General features: G+C 33.7%; 1 protein-coding gene and 1 long non-coding RNA gene across 3 annotated transcripts in view; both read left to right on the top strand.

Annotated features, from left to right (window-relative positions):
• LOC136034080 (uncharacterized) overlaps positions 1-16,811 on the top strand; it is a 30,663-nt gene extending 13,852 nt beyond the window's left edge. Inside the window, exon 2 of the long non-coding RNA XR_010619111.1 lies at positions 16,137-16,811. This is a non-coding gene — a long non-coding RNA (uncharacterized LOC136034080). The remainder of the gene's footprint in view (positions 1-16,136) is intronic.
• LOC136034082 (two pore potassium channel protein sup-9-like) overlaps positions 1-16,867 on the top strand; it is a 212,877-nt gene that overhangs the window by 52,938 nt on the left and 143,072 nt on the right. The gene's annotated exons all lie outside the window — the stretch shown is intronic.

Raw genomic sequence — 16,867 nt, 5'->3', positions numbered from 1 at the left:
CTCTAGTTGCCTTTTTAAGTAACCAAAAAACTGGGGGGGGCGACTAGACCTCCTCCACCGCTCATTTTTCCCAAAGTCATTCTATCAAAACTATGAGAAAGCTATTTAGCCAAAAAAATAAACATACAAATTTTGTTTTAATTATTCATCTGTGGAGAGCCAAAATCAAAACATGCATTAATTCAAAAACGTTCAGAAATTAAATAAGGAAACAAGTTTTTTTAACTGAAAGTAAGGAGCGACATTAAAACTTAAAACGAACAGAAATTACTTCGTATATGAAAGGGGGTGGTCCCTCCTCAACGCCCCACTCTTTACGCTAAAGTTTTTTACTGTTTTAAAAAGTAGAGTTGAGAGAAAGTGTCAAACTTTAGCGTAAAGAACGGGGAGTTGAGGAGGGACCAGCCCCTTTCATATACGAAGTAATTTCTGTTCTTTTAAGTTTAATGTCGCTCCTGACAGTATAGCACAGGTGGATAAAATAATATTATTATTTTACTACCTGACAAAAGCAAACAAAAGAGACGGAGTACATAAAAATACAAGAAAAAGAATAGTAGGCCCAGACACAGTGAATCTGCAATTAATACTTACTGGCACGAAAAGATTGGTTAAACCATGGCGAAAACACAAACACACCGAGTTCTACTGCTGGAAGATTTCAAATCCATGGATGGCTTTAGTATTAATTAAATAAAAAACAAGTTTTTCAACTGAAAGTAAGGAGCAGCATTAAAACTTCAAACGAACAGAAATTATAACGGATATGAAGGGGATTATCCCTCCTCACTAACTCGCTCTTTACGCTAAAGTTCTTAAGCAGTTTTAACAAAGCTTTTTATTGCTCTAATTAAACGACCCTTTTGCTTCAAAGTCGTTCTTTAAAAATTGTACAATATTCAAACTATAGCGCATAACTTTAAGGTCATAATGAATAAAGTTGTACATATTTTAAATGATGATATGACAGCCCTATGAGGAAAAGATATAATAAAGCCTTTTGAAAAATATTACTTAGTATTGGGGTATGTATAAAGTCGAAGACAATAAAGTCATATATATTTTAAGTGAAGATACGATAGCGCTATCAGAGATATGATAGAATAAACTCTCTTGAAAAGTACTGCGTAGTATTGGGGAATGCATAAAGTCATAATTAATAAAGTCGTGTATGTTTTAAGCGATGATAGGACATCCCTATGAGGGAAATGATATAATACCGCCTTTATTCATAAAGTCGAAATTAATAAACTCGTATATAGTTTAAACGATGATACGAAAGTCCCATGGGGGGAATGATACAATATTGGGGTATGCATAAAGTTATATCTAATAAAGTCGTATATCAAACAGTTCGTGGTAACGAACTGTAGTAAGGAGCGACCCGGCTCAATAGTAACCAAAACTCTAAAAAATTGAATTTTGATATCAATAGCTACACCAAAAGAATTGCATTTCAATGCTGATTTTAAATATATAAGTTTCATCAAGTTTAGTCTTACCCATCAAAAGTTACGAGCCTGAGAAAATTTGCCTTATTTAAGAAAATAGGGGGAAACACCCCCTAAAAATCATATAATCTTAACGAAAATCATACCATCAGATTCAACGTATCAGAGAACCCTACTTTAGAGGTTTTAAGCTCCTATCTACAAAAATGTGGAATTTTATATTTTCTGCCAGAAGACAAATCACGGGTGCGTGTTTATTTGTTTGTTTGTTTTTTGTTTTTTTTTCTTTTGTTTTTTTTTTGTTTGTTTTTTTCCACGGGTCATCGTATCGACCAAGTGGTCCTAGAATGTCGCAAGAGGGCTCATTCTAACGGAAATGAAAAGTTCTAGTGCCCTTTTTAAGTGACCAAAAAAATTGGAGGGCATCTAGGCCCCCTCCCACACTCATTTTTTCCCAATGTTAACGGATCAAAATTTTGAGAAATCCATTTTGTTCAGCATAGTCGAAAACCATAATAACTATGTATTTGGGGATGATTTACTCACCCACAATCCCTGCGGGAGGGGCTGCAAGTTACAAACTTTGACCAGTGTTTACATATAGTAATGGTTATTGGGAAGTGTACAGACGTTTTCAGGGGGATTTCATTTTGTTTGGGGGGTGGGGCTGAGGCGAGGGGGCTATGTTGGAGGATCTTTCCTTGGATAAATCTGTCATGGGGGAAGAAAAATTCAAGGAAAAGGGCGCATGATTTTCTAGCATTACTATTAGAAAACAATGAAAAATAAACATGAAAATGTTTTTTTCAAATGAAAGGAAGGAGTAGCATTGAAACTTAAAACGAACAGAGATTATAAAGCATATGAGTGGTTCTAAAAATACTTTAGCATAAAGAGCGAGGTATTTAGGAGGAGATAAATACCTCGCTCTTTATGCTAAAGTATTTTTAGTAATTTCAACTATTCATTCTACGGCCTTTCTAATTCAGGGGTCATTCTTAAAGAATTGGGACAAAACTTGAGATTTAGTGTAAAGCGCGAGGTATTAACGAGGATACAAACCCCCTTGTATGCATAATAAAAATATAAGATTATGAAAGTTTGTTACGTAAGTTGCTAATTTATAAGTTACGTATAATTTTTACTAATAAAAACGTTCGTTAAAAATTTAAAGTTCTAGTTGCCTTTTTAAGCAACCGAAAAATTGGAGGGCAACTAGGCCTCCTTCTCCACCCCTTATTTCTCAAAATCGTCTGATCAAAACTAAGAGAAAGCCATTTAGCCAAAAAAAGAATTAATATACAAATTTCATTTTAATAATTTATGTGCGGAGAGCCAAAACCAAACATGCATTAATTCAAGAAAGTTCAGAAATTAAATAGAAAAAAACTAATTTTTTTAGCTGAAACTAAGGAGCGACATTAAAACTTAAAACGAACAGAAATTACTCCGTATATAAAATGGTTTGTCCCCTCCGCAATCCCTCGCTCTTTACGCTAAAGTTTGATTCTTTGTCACAATTCTACTTTTTAAAACAATTAAAAACTTGACTCTTTGCCACAAAATTTTGAAAAGTATTTTTCAATTTTTAAAAGTAAAGCCTTTTGAAAAGTATTGCATATTATGGGGGTATGCATAAAGTCATAGTTATTGAAGCCGTATATTTTAAGCGATGATACGACAACCCTATGAGGGAAATGATAGAATAAAGCCTTTTGAAAAGTATGGCTTACTGTTAGGGTAAGCATAAAGTCATATTTAATACATATTACAAATAAAGTCATAAAATCATATATATTTTAAGCGATGATACGAAAGCCCTATAAGGAAAATGATACAGTAATGCCCTTTGAAAAGTATTGCTTAGTTTTGGGGTATGCATAAAGTCCAAGTTAAGAAAGTCGTATATATTTTAAAAGATGGTATGACAGTCCTATGAGGAAAATGATGCGATAAAGCCTTTTGAAATGTATTGTTTACTATTTTGGTATGCTTAAAGTAATAAAGTCGTAGATAATTTACGCAATGTTACGACAGCCCTATGAGAAAAATGATAGAATAAAGTGTTTTCGAAAAGTAATGTATAGTATTGAGGTATACATTAAGTCATAATTACTAAAATTTTATATATTTTAAGCGATGATACGGTGGTCCTTTAAGGGATATGATGTAATAAAACCTTTATAAAAGTATTATTTAGTATTGGGGCACGCATAAAGTCGTATATATTTTAAACAATGATACGACAACCCTATGAGAGATTAAATAAAAAAAAACAAGTTTTTTTAACTGAAAGTAAGGAGCGACATTAAAACATAAAACGAACAGAAATTACTTCGTATATGAAAGAGGCTGCTTCCTCATCAACGCCCCGCTCTTTACGCTAAAGTTTGACTCTGGCTCTCAATTCTTCTTTTTAAAACAGTAAAAAACTTTAGCATAAAGAGCGGGGCGTTGATGAGGAAGCAGCCTCTTTCATATACGAAGTAATTTCTGTTCGTTTTAAGTTTTAACGTCGCTCCTTACTTTCAGTTAAAAAAACTTGTTTTTTTTTATTTAATTTCTGAACGTTTTTGAATCAATGCATGTTTTGATTTTGGCTCTCCGCAGAGGAATAATTAAAACGAAATTTGCATATTTTTTTGGCTAAATGGCTTTCTCATTATTTTGATCGAATGATTTTGAGAAAAAAGAGCGGGGGAGGAAGCCTAGTTGCCCTCCGATTTTTTGGTCAATTAAAAAGGCAACTAGAACTTTTAATTTTTTACGAATATTTTTATTAGTAAAAGATTTACGTAACTTATAAATTAGCTTACGTAAAGAACTTTTGTACTCTCATATTTTTATTACATATATGAGGGGGTTCGCCCCCTTGTCAGATCCTCGCTCTTTACACTAAAGCTTAAATTTCGTCCCAATTCATTAAGAATGAACCCAGAATCACAAAAGCCGTAGAATAAATAGTTGAAATCACTAAAAATACTTTAACGTAAAGAGCGAGGTATTAGGAGGAGATGAGCCCCTCAAATGGGTAATAATTTCAGTTTGTTTTAAGTTTTAATGCTGTTCCTTACTTCCAGCTGAAAGAACTTTTTCATATTTATTTTTTCATTGTGTTTTTAAATAATGCTAGTAAATCCTGCGCTCCCTTCATGGAGATTTCCTTCCCCCATGACAAACTATCGATATAAAGTTCTCCCAGCATATCCCCCTCTTCTCAACCCCTCCCCCAACCAAAAAAATCCTCCTGAAAACGCCTGTACACTTCCCAATAACCATTACTATATGTAAGCATTGGTCAAAGTTTTTAACTTGTTGCCCCTCCCATGGGGACTGTGGGGGAGTAAGTCGTCCCCAAAGACATAGTTATAAGGTTTTTCGACTACGCTGAATAAAATGGCTATCTCAGAATTTTGATCCGTTAACTTGGGTAAAATAATTAGCGTGGGAGGGGGCCTAGGTGCCCTCCAATTTTTTTGGTCACTTAAAAAGGGCAATAGAACTTTTCATTTCCGTTAGAATGAGCCCTCTTGCAACATTCTAGGACAACTGGGTCGATACGATCACCCCTGGGAAAAAGAAAAAAAAAACAAAAAAACAAATAAACACGCATCCGTGATCTGCCTTCTGGCAAAAAATACAAAATTCCACATTTTTGTAGATAGGAGCTTGAAACTTCTACAGTAGGGTTCTCTGATACGCTGAATCAGATGGTCTGATTTTCGTTAAGATTCTATGACTTCTAGGGGGCATTTCCCCCTATTTTCTAAAATAACGCAAATTTTCTCAGGCTCGTAACTTTTGATGGGTAAGACTAAACTTGATGAAACTTATATATTCAAAATCAGCATTAAAATGTGATTCTTTTGATGTAGGTATTGGTATCAACATTCCATTTTTTAGAGTTTTGGTTACTATTGAGCCGGGTCGCTCCTTACTACAGTTCGTTACCACGAACTGTTTGAAATGATGCTGTAAAGCCTTTTGAAATGTATATTATCGTATTGGGGTGTGGATAAACTTGAAATTAATAATTCGTATACATTTTAAGCGATCATACTACAGCCCTATGAGGGATATGACAGAATAAAGCCTTTGGAAAAGAATTGCGTCGTTTGGGGTATGCATAAGGTCATAATTAATAAAGGTGTATATATTTTAAGCGATTATAGCATAGCCCTATGAGGGATACGATAGAATAAAGCCTTTTGAAAAGTCTGGCTTACTATTGGGGTATGTATAAACAGATGATTGATACATAATAAAATTAAAGTCATACATGTTTAAGTGATGATACGAAAGCCCTATAAGAAGAATGATATAGTAAAGCGTTGTGAAAAGTATTACTTAGTTTTGGAGTATGCATTAAGTCGAAGTTAATAAAGTCGTATATATTTTAAAAGATAACACAGCCCTATATGAAAAATGATGTAATAAGGCCTTTTGAAATGTATTGTATCGTATTGGGGTATTTATACTTTTACTAAACGTTTGTATTCAGCCAGCAAGTAAAACATATGCAATTTATCAACTAGATGAGTTTCTTTTAGCCAAGAGTACCTTCATTAAATTTTGGTGATTCAATAAGCAACTAAATCACACAGAATTTACCAATTAGCTGAATTTGGTGCACTCAAATGTGCTTTTATTTAATTTTTGTTACTCAGTTAGCAACTAAATCACATGGAATTTGCCAATTAGCTGAGTTTGTTGTACTCAAAAGTTACTTCATTTTATTTTTTGACGTAAGTCAGCAAGTAAAAGACTCTGAATTTACTAGCTACGTGAGATTGTTGTACTTGAAAGTGCCTTTATCATTTTTTTACTCATTCGGCAACTAAAACACACAAAATTTACAAACTAGTTAAGTTTGTTGTACTCGAAAGTTTTTCATTACATTTTTTATATTTTCAGATTCGACATTTCTTAGAATTTATCCACTAGCTGAGTGTCTTAAGTCAAAACTACTTGTTCTAAATTTGTTTACTCAATCAGCAACTAAACCAAACGGAATTTACCAACTAGCTGAATTTGCTGTACTCAAATGTGCTTATATAAAATTTCTGTTACTGAGTCAGTAACTAAAACACACGGATTTCAAACACGGTTTGTTGTTATCAAAATTATTTTCATTAGGTTTTCGTAGTTCAGTCAGCAACTCAAAATTCGGAACTTACCAACTAGCTGAGTTTGTTGTAGTCAAAAGTGCTTTTACTAAATTAATCATATTTAGTCGGTAACTAAAAGATTCGGAATTTACAACCTAGCTGAATTTGTTTTGCTAAAAATTTTCTTTTATTGAATATTTGTAACTCAGTCAGCAACTGAAGCACACAGGTACTATCGACGAGCTGATTTGGTTGTACTCAAAAGTACTTCCATTAAATTTTTTGTTAGGCAACAAGCAGTTAAAAGATTCAGAATTTATCAAGTGACTGAATTTTTTTGTGCTCAAAAGTTCTTTCATTATATTTTTTTATACTCAGTCAGCAACTAAAACAAACGGAATTTACCAACTAGGTGAGTTTGTTGTACTCAAATGTTTTTCATGAATTTTTTGGTACTCAGCCAGCAATTGCAAAGTGGGAATTTATCAACTAGCAGAATTTTTATTTTTGCTAATTAGTCAAATGTGCTTTCAATAAATTTTTGTTACTCAGTCAGCAACTAAAACACTTGGAATGCATCAACTACTTGAGTTTCTTGTGCTCAAAAGTATATTTGTTTAATTTTTGATACCCAGTCACTAAGTAAAACATTCAAAGTTTATCAACTAGCTGAGTTTGTTGTACTCAAAAGTGGTTTTACTTAATTTTTGGTACTCATTCAGTAACAAAATAATTCGAAATTTACCAAGTAGCTAAGTTTGTTGTACTCAACAAGGCTTTATTGTATAATTTCTTATATATGGCTGTCGTAGGATCGTTTATAATATATACGACTTTATTAATTACGATTTTATGCATACACAAATAATAAGTAATACTTTTCAAAAAAGCTTTATTGTATCATCTCCATCATAAGAACGTCATTTCATCGCTTAAAATATATATGACTTATTAATTTCAAATTTATTTATAGCCCAATACAAAACAACACATTTCAAAAGGCCTTACTGCATCTTTTACCTCATAAGATTGTTGTATCATCATTTTAAATAAATAGGACTTTATGAATTTTGACTTTATCCATACCCCAATACTAAGTAATGCTTTTCAATAGGCTTTATTCTATCAGTTCTCTCATAGAGCTGTCATGTCGTCACTTAAAATATATACGATTTTATTAATTTCGACCTTAAGCATGCCTAAATTCTAAATAATACATTTCAAAAGGCTTTATTACATCATTTCTGTCAAAGGACTGTCATTTCATCGTTTAAAATATATACGACTTCATCAATTTTGACTTTATGCATACCCCAATACTAAGCAATTACTTTTCAAAGGCTTTATTATATCATTTCCCTCATAGTGCTGTCTTATCATCGCTTAGAATACATACGAATTCATTAAGAATATTTTTATACATACCCAAATGGCAAGCATTGTTTCCAAATGTGTTTTTCTGTCATTTTCTAAATTTGACTGTCATATCATCACTTACAACATATATGAGTTTATCAATTTCCACTTTTTGCATACCCTAATGCTAAAAAATTACATTTCAAAAGGCTTTATTACATCATTTACCTCATAGGGCTGTTGTTTCATCGTCTAAAATATATACATCTCTGTTAATTTTGAGTTTCTGCATACCCCAATACTAAGTAATACTTTTAAAGGGTTTTATTATATCTTTTCCCTCAAAGGGCTGTCTTATCATCATTTAAAATATATACGAATCTATTAATTTCGAATTTATGCATAACCCCTACTAATCATTACTTTTAAAATTCTAAGTCAAAAAAAAAACGAAGTTCAAAAAATTTCAAGTCCAGAAAATGGGGGAGGGGATAAAAAGTTAGGGAGAGGGGTATTGGCTGCTCCTTGGAGGTGGAACTTGGAAGACAATAAATGTTCTCTAAAATATGTCATAGCGGCTGATGCATTGGGAAATGTAAGTTCGCTGGTTTACATTACCAAAGTGCTTGTCTTGAGAAAAAAGGGGTTGCAGATCTGTCAGTTTTTGATTCACTAAAATTCAGTTCGTATTATGAAACGCATCCGATTTACTTTACCCAAGCGAACGTCAAGACCAGTTTCCTACAGCCCAGCTCCTTTTCCCCTTTACAACTCTCTTAAAATTACACCTTGAAAACTCTTCCTTTCCCCTGATGTTGGAGAATTAGTCCTAGAATCTATAACTCCTTTTGATCTGGGCTAATCGATAGCTGCAAAGCATAGGAAACAAAGAGATACATCTCGAATTCGCATTTAAAAATGACCATTTTAAAATGTCATGACCAAATCAAAGCATCGTTAGCGATAGAAATTTCTCTTTTTCAATCTGCTTTTGCACAAAAAATTCCAATCAAATTCCAATGAAGTAAAAGACCCGCATATCAACTTTCATTGGGATGGTTTTTCATAACTAGTACTTGCTCTAATTTTGTGTTAATACGGTTATTCTAATGAGGTTTGTCTGGGAGTATTTTTTCTATCTTTAGAGCCCCAGGCGGGAATAAATAATCTAATCTCTGGAGTGCATATGGCCCCACTACTAACCTCCATCCTCTTGAGAAAATGTTGAAGGGATACACTTTTTCAGAGATAATTATTATTCTAGTAGCAGCATCCTATGAATTTCATAAAAATGGGTAAAGTACGAGGGATTGGTGGCCCCCTTCACATGCTATTAATATTATATTTTACATATTATAGTAGCAAGCTATTAGTAAAGAGCAACCCCAAACAATAGAAACAGAAAGTATAAATGAAGCTTTGAATGCATCATATATATCAACAGAGAATTTAACAACTATGCGGATTTCAGATATCTGAAATACAGTAATTTTAGGTTTGCCTATCAAAATCTGTCTGCTTATCAATGAGCCGTCCTGGCCGAGTGGATTGGTGTGCTGGATTCAGGATCCTTTGTCTGAGAGGGTGAGGGTTCGAATCCTAGCGCAGCCAATTATTTAGTTTGGGACGGGGGTCAGTGCCGTGACTCTGTAAGCTCAGCCAGAGCTGACCCAGCTCAAAATGGGTACCTGGAGAAATCTAGAGAAGGTAAACAGGAAGGGTGTGCGAAAGCACAGGATTGTTGGCCCCCAGCCACCTATTGCACTTCCTGGCTGAAGGGCCAAGAAACGGAGATCAGGACCGTTGGTAGGGACTGTAAAGTTTAATGCCGTATTCTTTACCTTTTTTCTTATCAATATCTATTAGCATATAAGTTTTTATACTTTTGGAAAAAGCGTTTAAACATCCCCAAAAAGAGATGCAATCTGGAACGTAAATGTGCTATTAAATTTAGCGTGCATGAAAGCTCTAGACCTGTTATCTACAAAAATATGAAATTCCCTGAGGCTGATCCAGAGGTCGATGTTCGTACATGCATGTATTTTTTTCCTCAAGGGTAGTCGCATCAAACAAGTTGTCGAAATTTGAGACATTGGGCCATTTTAATTGACAAATGAGACTACACCACAACAAAGTGCGAATATCTGGTTTTCTTCTACAAAAAGACTTTTTTGACTCTAACCAAACAAATTTTGTCCAGTTTGAACAAAATTTTGTCAGAGCAAAAAATTTGACGAATAATTGAAATTTGACGAATAAACTTGAATTATTCAAAAAAATCCATTTAAGCTCCATGTCTTGTAAGCCATGCTGGTTTGTGCCATAACATTCGTTCCTAAGCATAACTTTCTTTGTCCCTAAACATATGTATTCCTTTTCACAAGAGGTGTAGGAAATGGATCTTGTTTAACTTAATGTATATTTTTGACTCGTTTAAAGTAAAATACCCATTTAGCTTTTGTGAATGCAGGAGATGCACTTTTTATCTCCATAATGGATGAAAGTTAGCTGAACAAGGATTTAATTTCTGACCTCCATTTATACCAAAAACACGTATAGACATGGATGACTATTGCATGAAGTGTTCTGCTGAGGAGTGAAAGCTCCTTTTTCCCGGACCATTGCCATACAGAAGTTGATCTTTCAAATAGTTTGTAGTAACTGTAACTTTCAAACCGTAGTAACTTTCAAATTGTATGGGAGTAGCGATGCGGCTTAATCGTAACCGAAACTCTAAGAAACAGAGTCTTGGTAACAATGGATATATCAAAGGATTAAATTTGGCTGGTTATTCAGAATATACAACAGTTATCAAGTTTAATGATACCCCTCAAATGTTACAATGCAGTGAAAATTTTGATTAATATTTTTAAAAGGGTAAAGCCTCCCAAAATAACAGGTGATCTTAATCAAAATCATACTATCAGATTCAAAATACCAGAAAACCTTATTGTAGAGGTTTCAAGCTCCTACATACAAAAATGTGGAATTTTTTTCTAATATACCAGAAGCAAGATCACAGATGCGTGTTTGTTTTTATCTTCTAGGCGTGATCATATCTAAGCAGTTATCCTAGAAGAATAGAAGAGGGCTCATTTTATGGCAAATCAAAATTTTTAGTGTCCTTTTTAGGTGACCGAAAATGTTATAGGGCAGCTAGCCCCCCTTCCATGACCATTTTTTCCCAAAGTATTATGTTCGCAATTTTGAGAAATTCATTTTGTTCAGCATAGTCGAAAGAACTATTAGCTTTGGTATTAGCTTATACCAAAGCTAATACCAAAACTTTGGCATTAGTTTTTATTCCAGGGGTTATCATATCTAAGCAGTTATCCTAGAAGATTGGAAGAGGGCTAATTTTATGGCAAACTAAAATTTCTAGTGTCCTTTTTAGGTGACCGAAAATGTTAAAGGGCAGTTAGCCCCTTTTCCATGACCATTTTTTTCCAAAGTATTACGTTCAAAATTTTGAGAAGTTTATTTTATTCAGCATTGTCGAAAGACGTATTTGCTTGCCCATGTTTTACGTTTGATATTGACTATTGAGGAGCATACAGATATTTTTTTTGGGGGGGAGGGGTGGATTTTCTGGTGAATGGTTTAGGTGGGAGAATCCTTCCACGGAGGAATACCTCCAGGTAGATAGTATTTTCTATGGAGGGTGAACTGTATTTCCCGACATTGAAAAAACGATCTAACCTATATAAAAACAAGTTTATTCGGCTGAAATTAAGAAGAATATTAAAACTTACAACAAACAGAAATTATCACATGTATGAGAGGGTTGCACCCTCCTCAATATCTACCTCTTTACGCTAAACTGTAATTTTTTTCCAAGTATTTAACACTGAATCTTGAAACACAAAGGACATTTAATTAGTTTAGTAGGCTTTTTAACAGTTACAAGAAAACTTTAGCGTAAAGAGCAAGGTAATGGTGAGGGGGGCCCCTTATGTGCGTAATAAGCTCTCTTTGTTTTAAGTTTTATGTTGCTACTTTCAGTTAAAAAAAACTTTCAATTTAAGAAACTCTTTATTTTATTTAATGATGTAAAGTATTGGGGTTGAGATGGAAATAGCTCTAGTTATGTTTGGTTTAATACCGGATATGGTATTATAAATGTTCAGAAACTCAGTTGAAATCACAAGTTTTTCAAGCGAAGGTAGAGAGTGGTGTTAAAACCTAAAACCAACAGATAGTATTCTTTGTACGTATGGTGGATCCCCCTCCTCCTAACTCTCTCACTTCTCACTCTAAGATTAAAATTGTTCACAGATACTTCAATAACGAATACTCCAGCACAAAATCCATGGGAATCGAATAAAAAATATTTTTACAGCACAAACGGTTAGGAACATTGATATACACTCGCATTAGATGAAAAGAAATTTCAGTTTTCAATTTCAGTACTAAAACAAAAAATGCAATTACTCACCAACTACGTTTGTTTTACTCAGAAATGTTTTCAGCTAAACCCGATAAAACTCTAGCGTAAAGAGTAAGAGATGTGTATCCCCACCCTTATATAAACTTTCACTTCTGTTTTATGAAGGCTTTCTGTGGCTCTTTGTTTTTAGAAAACTTTTTTTTATCATTTGTGTTTAATTTATTTAAAGTTGAAACAAAAATAAATGCAGTGCAATAACTGAAGTGTAAGTCCAGCTTATGTTTGTACTCCTCCTGGGATTTAAAAATAAATGAACATTACATTGTTAAAAAAAAAAAAATGTAGTTACGCGTCCTATAACGGTCGTAGAAGCACTTTTAGGGAGCTAGAGAACCCTTTCTTTCCACAGAAATGAGTGGAACCCTCTCTGAAGCATACTTTGCAATACATTTTTAACTTTTCAAACAGTTCGTGGTAACAAACGTAAGGAGCGACTCGGCTCAATAGTTACCAAAATTCTAAAAAATTGAATTTTGTTAGCAATAGCTACATCAAACGAATCGCATTTTAATGCTGATTTCAAACATATAAGTTTAATCAAGTTTAGTCTTACCCATCAAAAGTTACGAGCCTGAGAAAATTTGCCTTGCTTTAGAAAATAGGGGGAAGCACCCTCTAAAAGTCATAGAATCTTAACGAAAATCGCACCATCAGATTTACCGTATCAGAAAACCATACTTTAGAAGTTTCAAGCTCCTATCTACAAAAATGTGGAATTTTGTATTTTTTGTCAGAAGGAAGATTACGGATGCTCGTTTATTTGTTTGTTTGTCTTTTGTTTTTTTTTCCCCAGGGGTGATCGTATCGACCTAGTGGCCCTAGAATGTTGCAAGAGGGCTCATTCTAACGGAAATAAAAAGTTCTAGTGCCCTTTTTAAGTGACCAAAAAAATTGGAGGACACCTAGGCCCCCTCCCAAGCTAATCATTTTCCCAAAGTCATCGGATCAAAATTCTGAGATTCTCCCACAGTCCCCGTGGGAGGGGCTACAAGTTACTAACTGTGACCTGTGCTTACGTATAGTAATGGTTATTGGGAAGTGTACAGACGTTTTCAGAGGGATTTTTTGGTTGGGGGAAGTTGTCGAGAAGAGGGGGATATGTTGGGGGAACATTCCATGGAGTAATTTGTCATAGGGGAAGAAAATTTCCATTAAGGGAGTGCAGGATTTTCTAGCATTTAAAAAAAAAACAATAAAAAAATAAATATGAAAAAGTTTTTCATCTGAAAGTAAGGAGCAGCATTAAAACTAACAAAAATTACTTTTTGCGCATATGAGGAGATTCGTCCCCTCCTCAATACCTCACTCTTTACGCTAAAATATTTTTAGTAATTTCAACTATTTATTCTACGACCTTTGTGATTCAGGGGTCATTCTTAAGGAACTGTGACAAAACTTAAGCTTTGTTGTAAAGACCGAGGTACTTCTGAGGGGGTAAACCCCCCTCATATACGTAATAAAAACATACGAATATAAAAGTTCGTTAAGTAAGCTAATTCGTAAGTTACGTATTATCTTTTATTAATAAAAACTTTTGTGAAAAATTAAATGTTCTAGTTGCCTTTTTAAGTAACCAAAAAACTGGGGGGGGGGGGACTAGACCTCCTCCACCGCTCCTTTTTTCCCAAAGTCGTTGTATCAAAACTATGAGAAAGCTATATAGCCAAAAAAAAAAAATATACAAATTTTGTTCTAATTATTCATCTGCGGAGAGCAAAAATCAAAACATGCATTAATTCAAAAACGTTCAGAAATTAAATAAAAAAACAAGTTTTTTTAACTGAAAGTAAGGAGCGACATTAAAACTTAAAACGAACAGAAATTACTTCGTATATGAAAGGGGCTGGTCCCTCCTCAACGCCCCACTCTTTACGCTAAAGTTTTTTACTGTTTTAAAAAGTAGAGTTGAGAGAAAGTGTCAAACTTTAGCGTAAAGAGCGGAGCGTTGAGGAGGGACCAGCCCCTTTCATATGCGAAGTAAATTCTGTTCTTTTAAGTTTAATGTCGCTCCTGACAGTATTGCACAGGTGGATAAAATAATATTATTATTTTATTACCTGTCAAAAGCAAAAAAAGCGACGGAGTACATAAAAATACAAGAAAAAGAATAGTAGGCCCAGACACAGTGAATAAGTTTTATGTTGCTACTTTCAGTTAAAAAAAAACTTTCAATTTAAGAAGCTCTTTATTTTATTTAATGATGTAAAGTATTGGGGTTGAGATGGAAATAGCTCTAGTTATGTTTGGTTTAATACCGGATATGGTATTATAAATGTTCAGAAACTCAGTTGAAATCACAAGTTTTTCAAGTGAAGGTAGAGAGTGGTGTTAAAACCTAAAACCAACAGATAGTATTCTTTGTACGTATGATGGATCCCCCTCCTCCTAACTCTCTTACTTCTCACTCTAAGATTAAAATTGTTCACAGATACTTCAATAACGAATACTCCAGCACAACACCCATGGGAATCGAATAAAAAATATTTTTAAAGCACAAACGGTTAGGAACATTGATATACACTCGCATTAGATGAAAAGAAATTTCAGTTCGAATGCTTCGAAAGGTAATTACTAAAAAAAAAATGCAATTACTCGCCAACTACGTTTGTTTTACTCAGAAATGTTTTCAGCTAAACCCGATAAAACTCTAGCGTAAAGAGTAAGAGATGTGTATCCCCACCCTTATATAAACTTTCACTTCTGTTTTATGAAGGCTTTCTGTGGCTCTTTGTTTTTAGAAAACTTTTTTTTATCATTTGTGTTTAATTTATTTAAAGTTGAAACAAAAATAAATGCAGTGTAATAACTGAAGTTTAAGTCCAGCTAATCCAAAGATCTCTGTTGCAAAAGAATTCCTCTTGAGGCTTGTAGAATCGCCTCGTAAAGTCTGGGAAATCTTCTTAAACCATAGTCTTAGGATTTCTCATTCCTGGAACTGCTAAGCTTCTGATATACCTCACGTGGTGTGATTAACACAGGGATTACTTCTAGAATAATAAACAAGAGGATTTACACTGGAATGAGGGCTTCATAGACAATTCATTTGTCCATAAACAGTAAAAGAGTGAATTGTAAAGGCGAGGTTCAAGTATAACAATTGAGATTAATATTTGAACGTGAACTTTGTAGACATATCCACTTGATAAAAAAAATATATATGCAAATTCTAGAGGTTGAGAGTGTGTATGGCATTTGAGGGAGAAATAGCAGAGCAATGAATCAAATACAGAGAAAGAGAGTGAGAGAGAAAAAAGGGAGGGTAAAAATGGCATGTTGTTTTACTTGTTTAGAAAGAAGAAAACTTTTTTTTGTCATGAATTTTACGCTAGGAAATTTTCTTTACCAGTAAATCCACGAACTCTTAAGTTTAAACTTCTACGAAATTTATAAACATGATGTAAATAATTATAACGAAATTGGAATATTTTAAACAATTTTTTTGAATTTTGATTTTTGAGGTAAGGGAAATTTTTAACTTTAGTTAGGTTTTATTCTTTTTAATTTGTTTTTATAATTTTATTCAAAAGATAACTGATTATTCTATTTTCTAAAATACCTTTTGATATTTTTAATCAGTGGTATTATTTTTTTATTCGTCAACCACTAAAGGTTTTCTTACGAATGTTACTTATAGGGTATTTGTTCAATGAATTATTTAAATATATTATTCAAGGTATTATTCAATATAGTATCTGCTTGTTTCATGTTTTAATATAATTTTTTACTTTATCCGAAATGGTATTCTCACTTCATATAATATTCTCTCTTTTTCAGGCTATGGAAATATTGCACCAGTTACCATTGTTGGCAAAATCATGACGATATTTTACGCAATGATTGGCATGCCCATATTTCTATTGTACGTTTCAAATATTGGTGATATACTAGCAACCTCTTTCCGCTGGACCTATGTTAAAATATGCTTATGTGGAGGAAAGAAAAAACGCTCCCCTAGTGGTAGTCTAGGTAGTGATACAGATCAAGGAGACCCTTTAGCAGTAACCGTCCCTTTAACCATCTCCGTGAGCATCATCGTCGGGTATGTCTATGGGGGTGCACTGCTGTTCATGAACTGGGAGGACTGGGACCTACTAGATAGTTGTTATTTCTGTTTTATATCTTTAAGTACTATTGGTTTTGGTGATATTGTACCGGGTGACTCATTCAGTGCCTCTGACGGGGTGGAGCCAAGCTTAATCTTTTGCTCAACATATTTAATAATTGGCATGGCCTTAATTGCTATGTGTTTTAATTTAATGCAAGAAGAAGTAGTGGCTAAAATACAAAGGGTTGGAAAAGCGTTTGGCTGCGTGAAGAGTGATGAGTAAAAAATGAGCGAGTGATGAGTGAAAAATTGCTCAAATGTAGTTTTATCATATTTTCATACTGCTTGTTACCATATCTGATAAATTTGTAATTGTTCTGCATTATTATACTCACGCCCTCAGACATATTTTTTCACTTTGTTTTCTTACCTTGTTTAGAAGGGTTACATATCACTTTTT

This window comes from Artemia franciscana, chromosome 12, assembly GCF_032884065.1.
Source record: "Artemia franciscana chromosome 12, ASM3288406v1, whole genome shotgun sequence".
Classification (NCBI taxonomy): domain Eukaryota; kingdom Metazoa; phylum Arthropoda; class Branchiopoda; order Anostraca; family Artemiidae; genus Artemia; species Artemia franciscana.
Note: the sequence above shows the minus strand (reverse complement) of the source record. Positions and strands in the feature narration are given on the sequence as shown.